Source organism: Salvelinus alpinus, chromosome 2, assembly GCF_045679555.1.
Source record: "Salvelinus alpinus chromosome 2, SLU_Salpinus.1, whole genome shotgun sequence".
Taxonomy (NCBI): domain Eukaryota; kingdom Metazoa; phylum Chordata; class Actinopteri; order Salmoniformes; family Salmonidae; genus Salvelinus; species Salvelinus alpinus.
In genome coordinates, this window is record NC_092087.1 from 47,313,512 (window position 1) to 47,329,519 (window position 16,008).

At 42.1% G+C, this 16,008-nt stretch overlaps 1 long non-coding RNA gene across 1 annotated transcript; it reads right to left on the reverse strand.

Annotated features, from left to right (window-relative positions):
- LOC139550947 (uncharacterized) lies at nt 1-631 on the reverse strand. The gene is made up of 3 exons (XR_011670157.1): nt 553-631; nt 245-292; nt 1-55 (listed from the first exon to the last, which is right to left on the reverse strand). It is a non-coding gene; the product is annotated as an uncharacterized lncRNA (long non-coding RNA).
- Between the last annotated feature and the right edge of the window lie 15,377 nt (nt 632-16,008).

Here is a 16,008-nt window from a genome sequence, read left to right on the forward strand (position 1 = left end):
CTTTCAGTTGGACTCGCTGGGGTGTCAGTGGTCAAAGTACAGCAAACAGTCGACCCTGATGCAAAGCAAATCATTGGATCTGATTATACAAAAATACATCTAAATGGGTTGATTTTAATCAATCAAATATCAACCTCTTTTTGTAATGAGGCAAATTTGTGATGGAAAAAAAAAACATGGAGAAGATAAGCTACTCTATGTGTTTTACTTATATTTGCTAACTAGATAAAGATGACTAAGAGACCTGATAAAGGATTCACTGCCGTGCTAGGGGTCAAAGGGGAGGTCAAACCTGGTGAGAAGAGATTACTCATATTACACAAGAACAAATGTAAATGAATGTAATATCTAAGGTCATTAATTAAGCAGAAAGAGAGAAGTACACTGCACATTACCTACAAATCAGATGGACTAAAAGTGGTTAAAAATATGGACTGGAATTACAAGCAACTATGAATACATCTATTAGTTAACCGGTCAGAGCTTTAGTTAATGAATGTGAACAAAGATATTGTATTTGCAAACTAAGTTTAAATTGGTGGATCTACTTACTGGTAGTTGGTGTCACTGTGGTGTCTGGGGTAAAGGTACAAGTAACAGTTGAAAGTGAGAAGCAATATGACTACACAAGAATAAGGTTTTACATTCACATTTGGGTCACTTAATTTTACAGGCCCATAATCTAAACTCTTGACTGTACAATTAGTATTTGCAGAGATGGTCATTTAGAGGCCCAGCACACCTTCTGTAGGACTCACTGTCGTGCTGGGAGGCAAAGTAGATCTAGGACCTGGAGTCAAACCCACTGAGAAAACACATATTAATGAAATTAGCATTTTATTAATGATCGTATTAATGATCATCATGGTGTTGTTGGCCTTTTGAAATACCTTCATGACTTATCTATTCAAAGTGGGCAAAGTAGGACTATAAAAATCACTACGGACAGATTGCTTCCAGCCCTGGTAGATTATATTTCTCCTCATTATAGAGATGATAAGACCAATTCGTAAGGTGATAAGGTCTTTCAGAACAGATAAGGTGTTGATTGTTGTATGACAGCTTCCAAGAATAAGGTCACCATGTTATCTAACAGCAGAAGCATAACAGCGCATAGATACGATCTAAACACTCGACTAGATGAACACAGACATTATATTACTTGTGCTGATGATCCCAGGCATTGGTGTTGAGGCTGGTGTCATATCTACAGAACAGTTTCATTTACACATTAACACAACTATTCTTATTGCTGAAACTTGCTTTGCTTTAAAATAACAGCAGTGCCACTATAAAAGCACAAATGTGTAGCCTACCTGCTATAGAAGGTGTCTGTATAGTTGTTGGATTACTGATGTGAACTCCCACCAGATCTGAAATAATTTGGGATTGAAATGTGGTATTTTGTTTGTTGGTCAGAATTAATATAGTCATACTAAGAAGATGCTAAAATCAAGGTGAGTCAGATCATGAAGACCTGCAGCCCTGATAGATTTGTTTAGATAATGACTCACCTGTAAAGCTTTTCCCATCACTGCGTGGAGAGAGAGTTTGGTCCAGAGCTCACTCTGTAGTCACAGCTCACCTCCTTACGCCTCACTGACTGAAGACTACTGACCAGGTCACTCTCAGTTACAGTGAATCTACAGAACCCCTGATTGGAAGCTGAGAGGGTTTTTCTCTTCTTGATCTTTGCTGTGAAGGATGGCTGACTCTCCTCTCCAACATACAGGTTACAGGTGGTGTCAGGACTGACGGATCCACGAATCAAACAGATGATGGTGAAGTCCTTATCAAAATAGACTGTAATGTCTGGTTTTGGATCTGTTAGGAAAGAACAGAGTCTCTTGAATTTGCAGACGTGTTGCTGTGCGTTTTGTTGCTGTGCGTTTTGTTGCCAACTTTACTTTGCTAGCTTTGCTTTGCTAGCTGACAACTTTACGTTTTTTTTTTTTTTTTTTTAATTACCGTTTATATTTTTAGTTTTTCCATCACAACTTTTTTCCCTCATTCAACTTTTTCACTCCGGACGCTTTATCTGGACATGGTTCGTCAGCACCTTCAACAGCCGAAGCTAAGTAGTAACATTAACATGATGTCTTCTAATTGCATTCGCTGTACTCATAATATACAGGAGAATGATCGCCTTACGGCGAGGATAGCTGTGCTGCAAGCTCAGCTTCAGACGCAATCGTTAGGCAAGGGTAATTTCAGTGTAGGAAAGGGTGAAACAGCGTCTGTGCCACCAGTAAGTACAGATAGTAACGTTAGTATAAATCCCCCCGCACTGTCCCCGCAGCCGGACAATTTTCTCATGGCTTCTGGAGGGAAATGCTGTTGGAATGCTCAACCGGTGTCGCTCATTCAGCCGACAGAAACTTTCAACCGGTTTTCCCCATTGAGTAGCGAGTCGGAGTCTGAGGCCGAGTCTTCTCTTGTCTCTACTCCTCCCGTTACGGGGTCTGAGACGCCGAAGGCTCCCACCATTAGCTCTGACAAATTGAAAACCCTAGTCATTGGCGACTCCATTACCCGCAGTATTAGACTTAAAACGAATCACCCAGCGATCATACACTGTTTACCAGGGGGCAGGGCTACCGACGTTAAGGCTAATCTGAAGATGGTGCTGGCTAAAGCTAAAACTGGTGAGTGTAGAGAGTATAGAGATATTGTTATCCACGTCGGCACCAACGATGTTAGGATGAAACAGTCAGAGGTCACCAAGCACAACATAGCTTCAGCCTGTAAATCAGCTAGAAAGATGTGTCGGCATCGAGTAATTGTCTCTGGCCCCCTTCCAGTTAGGGGGAGTGATGAGCTCTACAGCAGAGTCTCACAACTCAATCGCTGGTTGAAAACTGTTTTCTGCCCCTCCCAAAAGATAGAATTTGTAGATAATTGGCCCTCTTTCTGGGACTCACCCACAAACAGGACCAAGCCTGGCCTGTTGAGGAGTGACGGACTCCATCCTAGCTGGAGGGGTGCTCTCATCTTATCTACGAACATAGACAGGGCTTTAACTCCCTTAGCTCCACAATGAAATAGGGTGCAGGCCAGGCAGCAGGCTGTTAGCCAACCTGCCAGCTTAGTGGAGTCTGCCAATAGCACAGTCAGTGTAGTCAGCTCAGCCATCCCCATTGAGACTGTGTCTGTGCCTCGACCTAGGTTGGGCAAAACTAAACATGGCGGTGTTCGCCTTAGCAATCTCACTAGGATAAAGACCTCCTCCATTCCTGCCATTATTGAAAGAGATCGTGATACCTCACATCTCAAAATAGGGTTACTTAATGTTAGATCCCTCACTTCAAAGGCAGTTATAGTCAATGAACTAATCACTGATCATAATCTTGATGTGATTGGCCTGACTGAAACATGGCTTAAGCCTGATGAATTTACTGTGTTAAATGAGGCCTCACCTCCTGGTTACACTAGTGACCATATCCCCCGTGCATCCCGCAAAGGCGGAGGTGTTGCTAACATTTACGATAGCAAATTTCAATTTACAAAAAAAAAAATGACGTTTTCGTCTTTTGAGCTTCTAGTCATGAAATCTATGCAGCCTACTCAATCACTTTTTATAGCTACTGTTTATAGGCCTCCTGGGCCATATACAGCGTTCCTCTCTGAGTTCCCTGAATTCCTATCAGACCTTGTAGTCATAGCAGATCATATTCTAATTTTTGGTGATTTTAATATTCATATGGAGAAGTCCACAGACCCACTCCAAAAGTCTTTCGGAGCCATCATCGACTCAGTGGGTTTTGTCCAACATGTCTCTGGACCTACTCACTGCCACAGTCATACTCTGGACCTAGTTTTGTCCCATGGAATAAATGTTGTAGATCTTAATGTTTTTCCTCATAATCCTGGACTGTCGGACCACCATTTTATTACGTTTGCAATCGCAACAAATAATCTGCTCAGACCCCAACCAAGGAGCATCAAAAGTCGTGCTATAAATTCTCAGACAACACAAAAATTCCTTGACGCCCTTCCAGACTCCTTCTGCCTACCCAAGGACGTCAGAGGACAAAAATCAGTTAACCACCTAACTGAGGAACTCAATTTAACCTTGCGCAATACCCTAGATGCAGTTGCACCCCTAAAAACGAAAAACATTTGTCATAAGAAACTAGCTCCCTGGTATACAGAAAATACCCGAGCTTTGAAGCAAGCTTCCAGAAAATTGGAACGGAAATGGCGCCACACCAAACTGGAAGTCTTCCGACTAGCTTGGAAAGACAGTACCGTGCAGTACCGAAGAGCCCTCACTGCTGCTCGATCATCCTACTTTTCCAACTTAATTGAGGAAAATAAGAACAATCCAAAATTTCTTTTTGATACTGTTGCAAAGCTAACTAAAAAGCAGCATTCCCCAAGAGAGGATGGCTTTCACTTCAGCAGTAATAAATTCATGAACTTCTTTGAGGAAAAAATCATGATCATTAGAAAGCAAATTACGGACTCCTCTTTAAATCTGCGTATTCCTCCAGGGCTTAGCTGTCCTGGATCTGCACAGCTCTGCCAGGGCCTGGGATCGGGAGAGACACTTAAGTGTTTTAGTACTATATCTCTTGACACAATGATGAAAATAATCATGGCCTCTAAACCTTCAAGCTGCATACTGGATCCTATTCCTACTAAACTACTGAAAGAGCTGCTTCCTGTGCTTGGCCCTCCTATGTTGAACATAATAAACGGCTCTCTATCCACCGGATGTGTACCAAACTCACTAAAAGTGGCAGTAATAAAGCCTCTCTTGAAAAAGCCAAACCTTGACCCGGAAAATATAAAAAACTATCGGCCTATATTGAATCTTCCATTCCTCTCAAAATTTTTAGAAAAAGCTGTCGCGCAGCAACTCACTGCCTCCCTGAAGACAAACAATGTATACGAAATGCTTCAGTCTGGTTTTAGACCCCATCATAGCACTGAGACTGCACTTGTGAAGGTGGTAAATGACCTTTTAATGGCGTCAGACCGAGGCTCTGCATCTGTCCTCGTGCTACTAGACCTTAGTGCTGCCTTTGACACCATCGATCACCACATTCTTTTGGAGAGACTGGAAACCCAAATTGGTCTACACGGACAAGTTCTGGCCTGGTTGAGATCTTACCTGTCGGAAAGATATCAGTTTGTCTCTGTGAATGGTTTGTCCTCTGACAAAACAACTGTACATTTCGGTGTTCCACAAGGTTCCGTTTTAGGACCACTATTGTTTTCACTATATATTTTACCTCTTGGGGATGTTATACGAAAACATAATGTTAACTTTCACTGCTATGCGGATGACACACAGCTGTACATTTCAATGAAACATGGTGAAGCCCCAAAATTGCCCTCGCTAGAAGCCTGTGTTTCAGACATAAGGAAGTGGATGGCTGCAAACTTTCTACTTTTAAACTCGGACAAAACAGAGATGCTTGTTCTAGGTCCCAAGAAACAAAGAGATCTTCTGTTAAATCTGACAATTAATCTTGATGGTTGTAAAGTCGTCTCAAATAAAACTGTGAAGGACCTCGGCGTTACTCTTGACCCTGATCTCTCTTTTGACGAACATATCAAGACTGTTTCAAGGACAGCTTTTTTCCATCTACGTAACATTGCAAAAATCAGAAATTTTCTGTCCAAAAAAGATGCAGAAAAATTAATCCATGCATTTGTTACTTCTAGGTTAGACTACTGCAATGCTCTACTTTCCGGCTACCCGGATAAAGCACTAAATAAACTTCAGTTAGTGCTAAATAAGGCTGCTAGAATCCTGACTAGAACCAAGAAATTCGATCATATTACTCCAGTGCTAGCTTCCCTACACTGGCCTCCTGTTAAGGCAAGGGCTGATTTCAAGGTTTTACTGTTAACCTATAAAGCGTTACATGGGCTTGCTCCTACCTATCTTTCCTGGTCCTGCCGTACATACCTATACGTACGCTACGGTCACAAGACGCAGGCCTCCTAGTTGTCCCTAGAATTTCTAAGCAAACAGCGGGAGGCAGGGCTTTCTCCTATAGATCTCCATTTTTATGGAACGGTCTGCCTACCCATGTGAGAGACGCAGACTCGGTCTCAACCTTTAAGTCTTTACTGAAGACTTATCTCTTCAGTAGGTCATATGATTGAGTGTAGTCTGGCCCAGGAGTGTGAAGGTGAACGGAAAGGCTCTGGAGCAACGAACCGCCCTTGCTGTCTCTGCCTGGCCGGTTCCCCTCTCTCCACTGGGATTCTCTGCCTCTAACCCTATTACAGGGGCTGAGTCACTGGCTTACTGGTGCTCTTTCATGCCGTCCCTGGGAGGGGTGCGTCACTTGAGTGGGTTGAGTTACTGACGTGATCTTCCTGTCTGGGTTGGCGCCCCCCCTTGGTTTGTGCTGTGGTGGAGATCTTTGTGGGCTATACTCGGCCTTGTCTCAGGATTATAAGTTGGTGGTTGAAGATAACCCTCTAGTGGTGCGGGGGCTGTGCTTCGGCAAAGTGGGTGGGGTTATATCCTTCCTGTTTGGCCCTGTCCGGGGGTTTCTTCTGATGGGGCCACAGTGTCTCCTGACCCCTCCTGTCTCAGCCTCCAGTATTTATGCTGCAGTAGTTTATGTGTCGGGGGGCTAGGGTCAGTTGGTTATACCTGGAGTACTTCTCCTATCTTATCCAGTGTCCTGTGTGAATTTAAGTATGCTCTCTCTAATTCTCTCTTTCTCTCTTTCTTTCTTCTCTCTCGGAGAACCTGAGCCCTAGGACCATACGTCACGGCAAACCGGGCATGATGACTCCTTGCTGTCCCCAGTCCGCCTGGCCTTGCTGCTATTCCAGTTTCAACTGTTCTGCCTGCGGTTATGGAACCCCTACCTGTCCCAGACCTGCTGTTTTCAACTCTTAATGATCGGCTATGAAAAGCCAACTGACATTTATTCCTGATTATTATTTGACCATGCTTGTCATTTATGAACATTTTGAAAATCTTGGCTCTCTCTAATTCTCTCCTTCTCTCTTTCTTTCTCTCTCTCGGAGGACCTGAGCCCTAGGACCATACGTCAGGACTACCGGGCATGATGACTCGTTGCTGTCCCCAGTCCACCGGGCCTTGCTGCTATTCCAGTTTCAACTGTTCTGCCTGCGGTTATGGAACCGCCACCTGTCCCAGACCTGCTATTTTCAACTCTTAATGATCGGCTATGAAAAGCCAACTGAAAATTATTCATGATTATTATTTGACCATGCTTGTCACTTATGAACATTTTGAACATCTTGGCATAGTTCTGTTATAATCTCCACCCGGCACAGCCAGAAGAGGACTGGCCACCCCTCATAGCCTGGTTCCTCTCTAGGTTTCTTCCTAGGTTTTGGCCTTTCTAGGGAGTTATTCCTAGCCACCGTGCTTCTACACCTGCATTGCTTGCTGTTTGGGGTTTTAGGCTGGGTTTCTGTACAGCACTTCGAGATATTAGCTGATGTACGAAGGGCTATATAAAATAACCTTGATTTGATTTGATTTGTTTTGTTTTGCATCACTCTATTTGAATGTAATGTAAACTCATCAAAAAAGAAACATCCTCTCACTGTCAACTGCGTTTATTTTCAGCAAACTTAACATGTGTAAATATTTGTATGAACATGACAAGATGGAATAATGTATTCCTGAACAACGGGGGGGTCAAAATAAAAAGTAACAGTCAGTATCTGGAGTGGCCACCAGCTGCATTAAGTACTGCAGTGCATCTCCTCCTCATGGAATGCTCCAGACTTGCCAGTTCTTGCTGTGAGATGTTACCCCACTCTTCGACCAAGGTACCTGCAAGTTCCCGGACATTTCTGGGGGGAATGGCCCTAGCCCTCACCCTCCAATCCAACAGGTCCCAGATGTGCTCAATGGGATTGAGATCCTTGCTCTTCGCTGGCCATGGCAGAACACTGACATTTCTGTCTTGCAGGAAATCACGCACAGAACGAGCAGTATGGCTGGTGGCATTGTCATGCTGGAGGGTCATGTCAGGATGAGCCTTCAGTGAGGGTACCACATGAGGGATTAGAATGTCTTCCCTGTAACGCACAGTGTTGATATTGCCTGCAATGACAACAAGCTCAGTCCGATGATGCTGTGACACACCGCCCCAGACCATGACGGACCTTCCACCTCCAAATCGATCCCGCTCCAGAGTACAGGCCTCGGTGTAACGCTCGTTCCTTCACGATAAACGCGAATCCGACCATCATCCCTGGTAAGACAAAACCGCGACTCGTCAGTGAAGAGCACTTTTTGCCAGTCCTGTCTGGTCCAGCGACGGTGGGTTTGTGCCCATAGGCGACATTGCCGGTGATGTCTGGTGAGGACCTGCCTTTCAACAGGCCTACAAGCCCTCAGTCCAGCCTCTCTCAGCCTATTACGGACAGTCTGAGCACTGATGGAGGGATTGTGCGTTCCTGTTGTAACCCTGGCAGTTGTTGTTGCCATCCTGTACCTGTCCCGCAGGTGTGATGTTTGGATGTACCGATCCTGTGCAGGTGTTGTTACACATGGTCTGCCACTGCGAGGACTATCAGCTGTCCGCCCTGTCTCCCTGTAGCGCTGTCTTAGGCGTCTCACAGTACGGATATTGCAATTTATTGCCCTGGCCACATCTGCAGTCCTCATGCCTCCTTGCAGCATGCCTAAGGCACGTTCACACAGATGAGCAGGGACCCTGGGCATGTTTCTTTTGGTGTTTTTCAGAGTCAGTAGAAGGGCCTCTTTAGTGTCCTAAGTTTTCATAACTGTGACCTTAATTGCCTAACGTCTGTAAGCTGTTAGTATCTTAACGACCGTTCCACAGGTGCATGTTCATTAATTGTTTATGGTTCATTGAACAAGCATGGGAAACAGTGTTTAAACCCTTTACAATGAAGATCTGCAAGTTATTTGGATTTTTACGTATTATCTTTGAAAGACAGTGTCCTGAAAAAGGGAAGTTTCTTTTTTTGCTGAGTTTATATGTCACAAGTGACACTGACTTTTACTGAACTCGAGCCTGCCATTCTCTTTATATTACGTATCAGCATGTCTGATTTGACATCATTCCTATTTATGAGTGCCTTTAATCATGTGTGCTGTGTGTTTACAACGATTGCCTTTCACTTATTTCCTTACATTCTCACATGTGAAATCAAATTGAATCGCATGGACTATTTTTGCTTGCTTGTGTGGTGTGCTGTGATTCCACAGATTAGCATGGACTAAAGTGACATTGAGACAGCTGTTGCCAAATCTCTATCACCTCCTCCCTCCCAAAACGAATTGCTAAACACCCAGAACTGGAATTAAATGGAGCTGAACCAGGGACCACTCGACCGACTCCCTGCACCTCTCCGCTGGTCCCCTGCTGTAGGAAAGAAACAAATCACAAAACTCTACAGCACTATTTAAGGAAAGTGCTTGTTTCAAGCGTGTGAGTGTGACCCCAATTGTTGGCCAGTACATCCTCTAATTGTATGTTTTCTGTCCCCCACGACTACAGACACGGAGGACACGCCTGACGCAGCTGAGAGGCTACACCCAACTCTACCATGCAGCCAGGCCGGTGAGGAGCGAGGGACAGAAGGCGACCTGCCGTTGAACACCAAACCAGCAATCGACTACCAGACCAGCCATCGACTAACGATCCCTGCTCGGGAGGAAGAGCCGAACCCTGTTCGGGTAGAGCCGAACTAATCCTGCTCGGGTAGAACCGAATGAACAAACCCTGCTCGGAGAGACCCGAATGAACATTGGCCACCGATCGGGAATCAACTGCTGTGTTAGTTTGGCTCGTTGCTTCTAGTTAGTCTACAGCCCTAAATCCCAGCCTATTTATAAGTTTCTAATAGGGCCGTAGTGATACTGTGTATTACTGTGTCAAGCTGAGTTTATAAAGAACCTTTGATTATACTTTGGCCTGTCTCTGTGGTTGTTTCCCGTGGGATCTTAGAACTCTACTTTTGACATGTACATTTCAAATGTTTATTGTCTTCATAACAACTATTTTTAAAATGACATTGGATGAGATTGTGATTTAAACAGAATCATTAAAGACAATCTGAATATAACATTTCTTACCAAGAATAGTAAGAGACAGAACCACTTTGCATCGATGGATAGTAAGTTTCTACTGTGTAAAAACATCTGTTAGATCTCAGCTGATGAACTTTGACCTGCCCACGAGAGCAGCTCAGTCCCCGTGAGTGAATTTGTACAGGGTGAGTGTTTAGGATCTCTCCCCTCTGTGTAGAAGTAACAGTGAGACACAGAGACAGATGGAGGAGAGTCACAGCTCAGCTGAACTGAGTCTCTCTCTCTGATGACTGTTGAACTCACTGTCAGCCTGGGAGGAGGTGGGTGTCTTTGAACGTTGCATTTAAAAAACATTACAGGTAATCCATACATACTAACAGTATGGAGAATCCATTAATAAAATGTTCAACTATGTCAGCATTTATGTTTGTACAAAGTACAGTAAATCCTATCATTATGTGAAATGAAGACGTTTAAGAAATACGACAGAAAATCTCATTTTCAGAACGAGCATAATTAATACAGTATAACAGTGAAGTGTATAATTTTATAAACCACCTACTTACCCTGAACAGTGACTGAGACAGGGTTACTTAAAGGAGATGTGTGAGACCTCCCTACAGCGTAGTAACACGTCAATTTGACCACAGCTGGTAATGTTTGATGTGCCCTCTTGAGCAGCTCTGTTCCTGTTATTGTCTGCGTACACGATGAGTCTGGAAGATTTTTACCCCCCTCTATGTAGAAGTAACAGTGAGACACACGGAGAGATGGAGGAGTCTCACAACTCAGCTGAACTGATTCTGTCTCTCTGATGACTGTAGAACTCACTGTCACCTGAGGAATGTCTGTGAGAATAGAGGAATTAAGCATTTAGCATTTAGTGGTTTTGAGAAATGTACTGATAGCCTAGTCCCTCCTTGTTATTTCAGACTTAAGGATCTTGAGTCCATTAACTCATGCAGCGACAGTATGGGAAATGAAGGAGATATAATATATTGCTTGATTGCTTCATGTAATAGCTTATGACAACACACAATATGATAACATATCTCAAGAGGAACATGGTAATGATGGCACAACAGTACATTGTTACAACCATTCAAATAGTCTTCTTACCCTGAATTGTCACTGTTGACGGCTCACTGTATATGGATCTAAACTGTGAACCTGTAGCACTGTACTGACATTGTATTTTGACCTCAACTGGTGCACTCTGACCTGTCCACTTCAACAGTAGTGTTCCTGTGAGTGTCTGATTACAGGGTGATGGTAGGGTGAATTCCACTTGCCCTTCCATTTTGAAGAAACACTCAGAGACAGATGGAGGAGTCTGACAGTTCAGCTGAACAGAGTCTCTCTCATTGATGACTGCAGGAATAACTGTTAGACTGGGCTGAGGAAGATCTATGAGATCAGAGGGATGATGGAGTGTCTTTTTTAATTCAATTATAAATTAATTTTCAATGTTTAACTACTCATACAGATAATGTACCACTTAATATTATATGAGTTTGAAATAGAAAAACAATTAAGACACTGTTGTCTATTTAAGCAATAAACAACGAGAACGTGCCAGGAACAGCCCTTAGGAGGGAGTTATCACACAATAATCTTCGGCTTCGATGGGCATTTTGCTTTTTGTAAAACGGTTGCCAACATTTAAACAAAAGATTAAGGACATGTCATTCATTAAAGACGTATTATTGTTCTGAGTAAATGTGTTTTATTTTCATCCTTCCACCAGGACATATGCTCATTTTGGAACGTGGCTATATGGGCGCAGCCAAACAACGGAAGTGATGGATTTTTTTCTGACAAGAACTGTCCCAGAGCTTGGGGAAGTGTGTCTGTGCTTGTGCTGCAGCGGCAGGTGCACAAGACAAAACTTTACCAGCATCATACATATCGGTGAATCGCTGTGACATATGAAATACAAGTGATAGTGTAATCAATCTGTAATAACTACGTAAAAAAGTAACGAACGTGTTAAATGATTATGTGACGTACAGTCATATCCAGGTCCTGATTGGTCAACAAGCTTATTTTATGCTTCAAATAGTGTTATTTGACACATCAAATAGTGTTATTTCACGTGTATCTTGTTTGAAATGCAAAGACCCAAATGGCTTTCCATACTTTCCAGTGAACGACACACTGACGTCATGTACAGATGCACGTGACTCTTGACTGCAGTAAGAAAGCCACACCTTCTGCTCCCATTCAACATAGCCTAGATTTCGTTTTTTTTAAACTCCTAAACAAAATAACTTTTTGGGACTCTCCTATGCTGACAATGATATTTTGATTCTTGCTTGAACAGTCACTAAGATTATATTTGGTTGTGATCTTTGTAAAATAACTATTTTGGATGCAGCAAGTTGTTAGCTAGAATGCTAACGCTCACTGATATGGCCATAGGCTGTAGCAAAAGATAGCCAAAGAGACATTTTACTGGTTGAAGTTGAAGTAATTTAAGTATAATGCAGTTGATTTGCAATGATGACACAAACATTATATTAAGCAGGACATTCATACGAGCCTTACACTCCAAATATAATCCAAAAGTAGTGTGAAATTCACTCATAAGCAACATGTAAATAGAGGCTTTTTTTGTTGGCGTTCTGTTCTGTCACCATAGAGAATTGAGCAGTCAAATGGAATAGTGAATAGACAATTTTTTGTGTTTGTAAACGTTGCCGCACAAGGGTGATGCGCGCAACGTTTGCAAACAAGAAAAATTAGTCTATTCACTATTCCATTTGACTGCTCAATCCACTATCTCATCAGCCCAGCCAGGCAATTTATAAACTTGATCTCCACTGTAAAAAGCATTTAGATATTATATTCCCTTTATTTTAGACTAGCATTTGGTTTTCAACAGCGGAGATTTGTATTAATCTTGCTTTCTGTCTCATTCCACGGGGATGCTGACCCATGTTGACTCCAATCCTTCCCACAGTTGTGTCAAGTTGGCAGGAAGTCCTTAAGGTGGTGGACCATTCTTGATACACACAGGAAACTGTTGAGCGTGAAAAACCCAGCACTGTTGCAGTTCTGGCACCTTCTACCATACCCCGTTCAAAGGCACTTAAATATTTTGTCTTGCCCTTTCCCCCTCTGAATGGCACACATACACAATGCATGTCTTTAACATGTCTCCTCGCCTTCATCTATTTACTGATTTAAGTGGCAAGTGATATCAATAAGGGATCATAGCTTGAACCTGGATTTGCCTGGTCAGTCTATGTAATGTTAATGTTTTGTATACCCAGTGTATACAGCATCTCGTGGAAGGATGAAATTGTATGGATGAATTCATCAAAATAACGTTTTTATTGAAAATATGTCAATTAAAATTTGAATATTTTGGTAACCCGTTGTTTTGTCTGGTAGCCAAAAGCGTTACAAATTGCAGCTTTAAATTCATAATAATGATACTGACCTTTGGCTTTGATGTACTGGAAGGTATCTGGACATAACAAAGTGGGTCATTATCATGCTCTTTTTGCCATTATGAAAAATAAGAAAACATGAGATGGGAACACTTTACACAAGTTGGCGAAGCGGAACAGTCTGTAATGCATTCAAAGCCATGTTATCAAGAAGTGGTCATTCTTATCTGAACAAAATGTAAAATAATGACAGAGAAATATAAATCAATAGGATGATCAGTGGAATAAGACACACTTATTATAACCATTACATGTTGAAATATTAAGAGTTCCTAAAGTAAAAGACTAAAAGAGGGGAAAGAAGAATGGAATATCCTGTAGCACAAACAGATGGAGCGGAAAAATAACTCACCGAAAAGGAGGATGAGCAAAAACAGATGACCAGCCATATCAGGGATGAACAATGTCATTTTTTAGAGAGCTACATACATACTGTTAGTCTGACTTTACAGAAGATGGTGGCTGTGACTGGGACAAAGAATACATGTTTCAATAGAAATGTAGATGTGGGGCTTGTTCACAGGAAAACCACAGATGTCTCATATAGCAACTGTGGGCTAATGTCATGTTGCAGAGGACAAGGAGGCTGAACATTCAGAATCATTTATCGGTAATTATTTTTAGGTTCTCAAGCTATCTGTCTTTAACAGATGTTATTTTGTATCATTATTGCCGACAATTCGATTTTTTAAACCAAACTAACTTATCTGTCTGAGAATTTTTTTTATCTTCGACTTTTTGTTTTAAGTTTTTAACAGCTGCACAAAGTTTAACTACAAAAACCTTGCATTTGTGGTTAAGAGTTTGATGGTCTCTAAAATGTAGAAGGGTTTCCATATTTCATTTATGTTTGGTGAGTCATGTTTAATAATATGCCAGAGCAGTGAAGGTATACTGATAAGCACAGTAAATGAAAGGAAAGGATGGAAGGAACGGAGGAGAGAAGACGAAGCGAGTTCACACTACTCGGACTGATCAGTTTACCTTTAATCATAGGCGGAAATCCCAGGGGGGACGGGGGGGACACAAAAATATGATTTGTCCCCCCCAATATATCACTGTAAACATAACTATGTAATTTCAATAACATTAATACTACGCAATGAAAGCACTTATGCTGATTATAGACACTTAATAGCGCGTTTTTTAAGTTTCAAAAGATTGCAACCCCCGCCCTTTTCCTCACAATGGTTTGATCCACTGCCAGTTCCTTAGCTGGCAAGGTAAAAGAGGGTTCGTATCTACTGTGTGAAAGGCACTCAATGCACGTAACTGACGTGAGGTTTATCTAGTCAATCGGCCATAGCAATGTTTTTTTTATGTTGGCAGGGTTCACACACACACACTAGCTGAATTTGCAGAGCTAGCACGCAAACTAAAGCAAATATTAACCATCAAGCTAGCTAGTACCTATTCCATTTATGTGGCGTCGTTAAAGATGGAATTTTTGCTATCGTCAGTTTATTCCAAGATCAGCATGCAGCTAGAGTGCTTCAAAGTCCCTGTGATAAGGTTAGCGATAAACTGAAGTCCAAACTGAACAGAACAGAACTACACTCTCTTCTACCATTGTCTTAAATATATTTAATGGTCTCGTTGCAAAAGCTAAATTGTCGCTAGTGAACTTTTTTATTTTATTTCACCAGGTAGCAAAGATTATAGCAAACACCTATAATCTATTAGAGCTGTGCTAGGGCAGTATGAGCGGGTACTAAGCAGCCTAGAGGAGATGGCAAAAACTGCATCCAAGACAGCTTCAACTGCCAGTGGCTTATTCGAGCACTTCAGCAAAGGCAAGACTGTGTTGGGCCTCACACTTGCCTCTGCTGTTCTTGGAGAGCTTGAATGTCTAAACATTTCACTGCAGAAGAAAACTCAGACTGTCTCTGGTATGCAGGCTGCAGTCGAGTGTGTGCGGTCATCTCTTAGGGACAAGAGAAATGACGAAAGCTACCTTTGACTGTATGAGAAACAACATTGATTGACTCTATTGAATCCATTGAGACGCACTCAAGACGATTTGCTGGCAAAGCAGTGGATCACTATAGGGCAGAATTTTTTAAAATGTTGGATGGTGTGGAGGTTCAGTTTGGCGACCGTTTTGACCAGGACAGTCTAAACTAGAGGTTGACGATTTCAAGTTTTCATAACAATCGGAAATCTGTATTTTTGGGCGCCGATTTGCCAATTTATTTTTAATTAAAAATAAATAAAAATTACACCTTTATTTAATCTTTATTTAACTAGGCAGGTCAGTTAAGAACACATTCTTATTTTCAATGACGGCCTAGGTAACGAGGCAGAACGACAGATTTTTAACCTTGTCAGCTCGGGGAATTCAATCTTGCATTGATTACATTGCACTCCACGAAGAGCCTGCCTGTTAGCGAATGCAGTAAGCTAAGGTAAGTTGCTAGCTAGCATTAAACTTATCTTATAAAAAACAATCAATCAATGACTGTCATTGCTCCAATGTGTACTTAACCATAAACATCAATGCCTTTCTTAAAATCAATACACAAGTATATATTTTTAAAC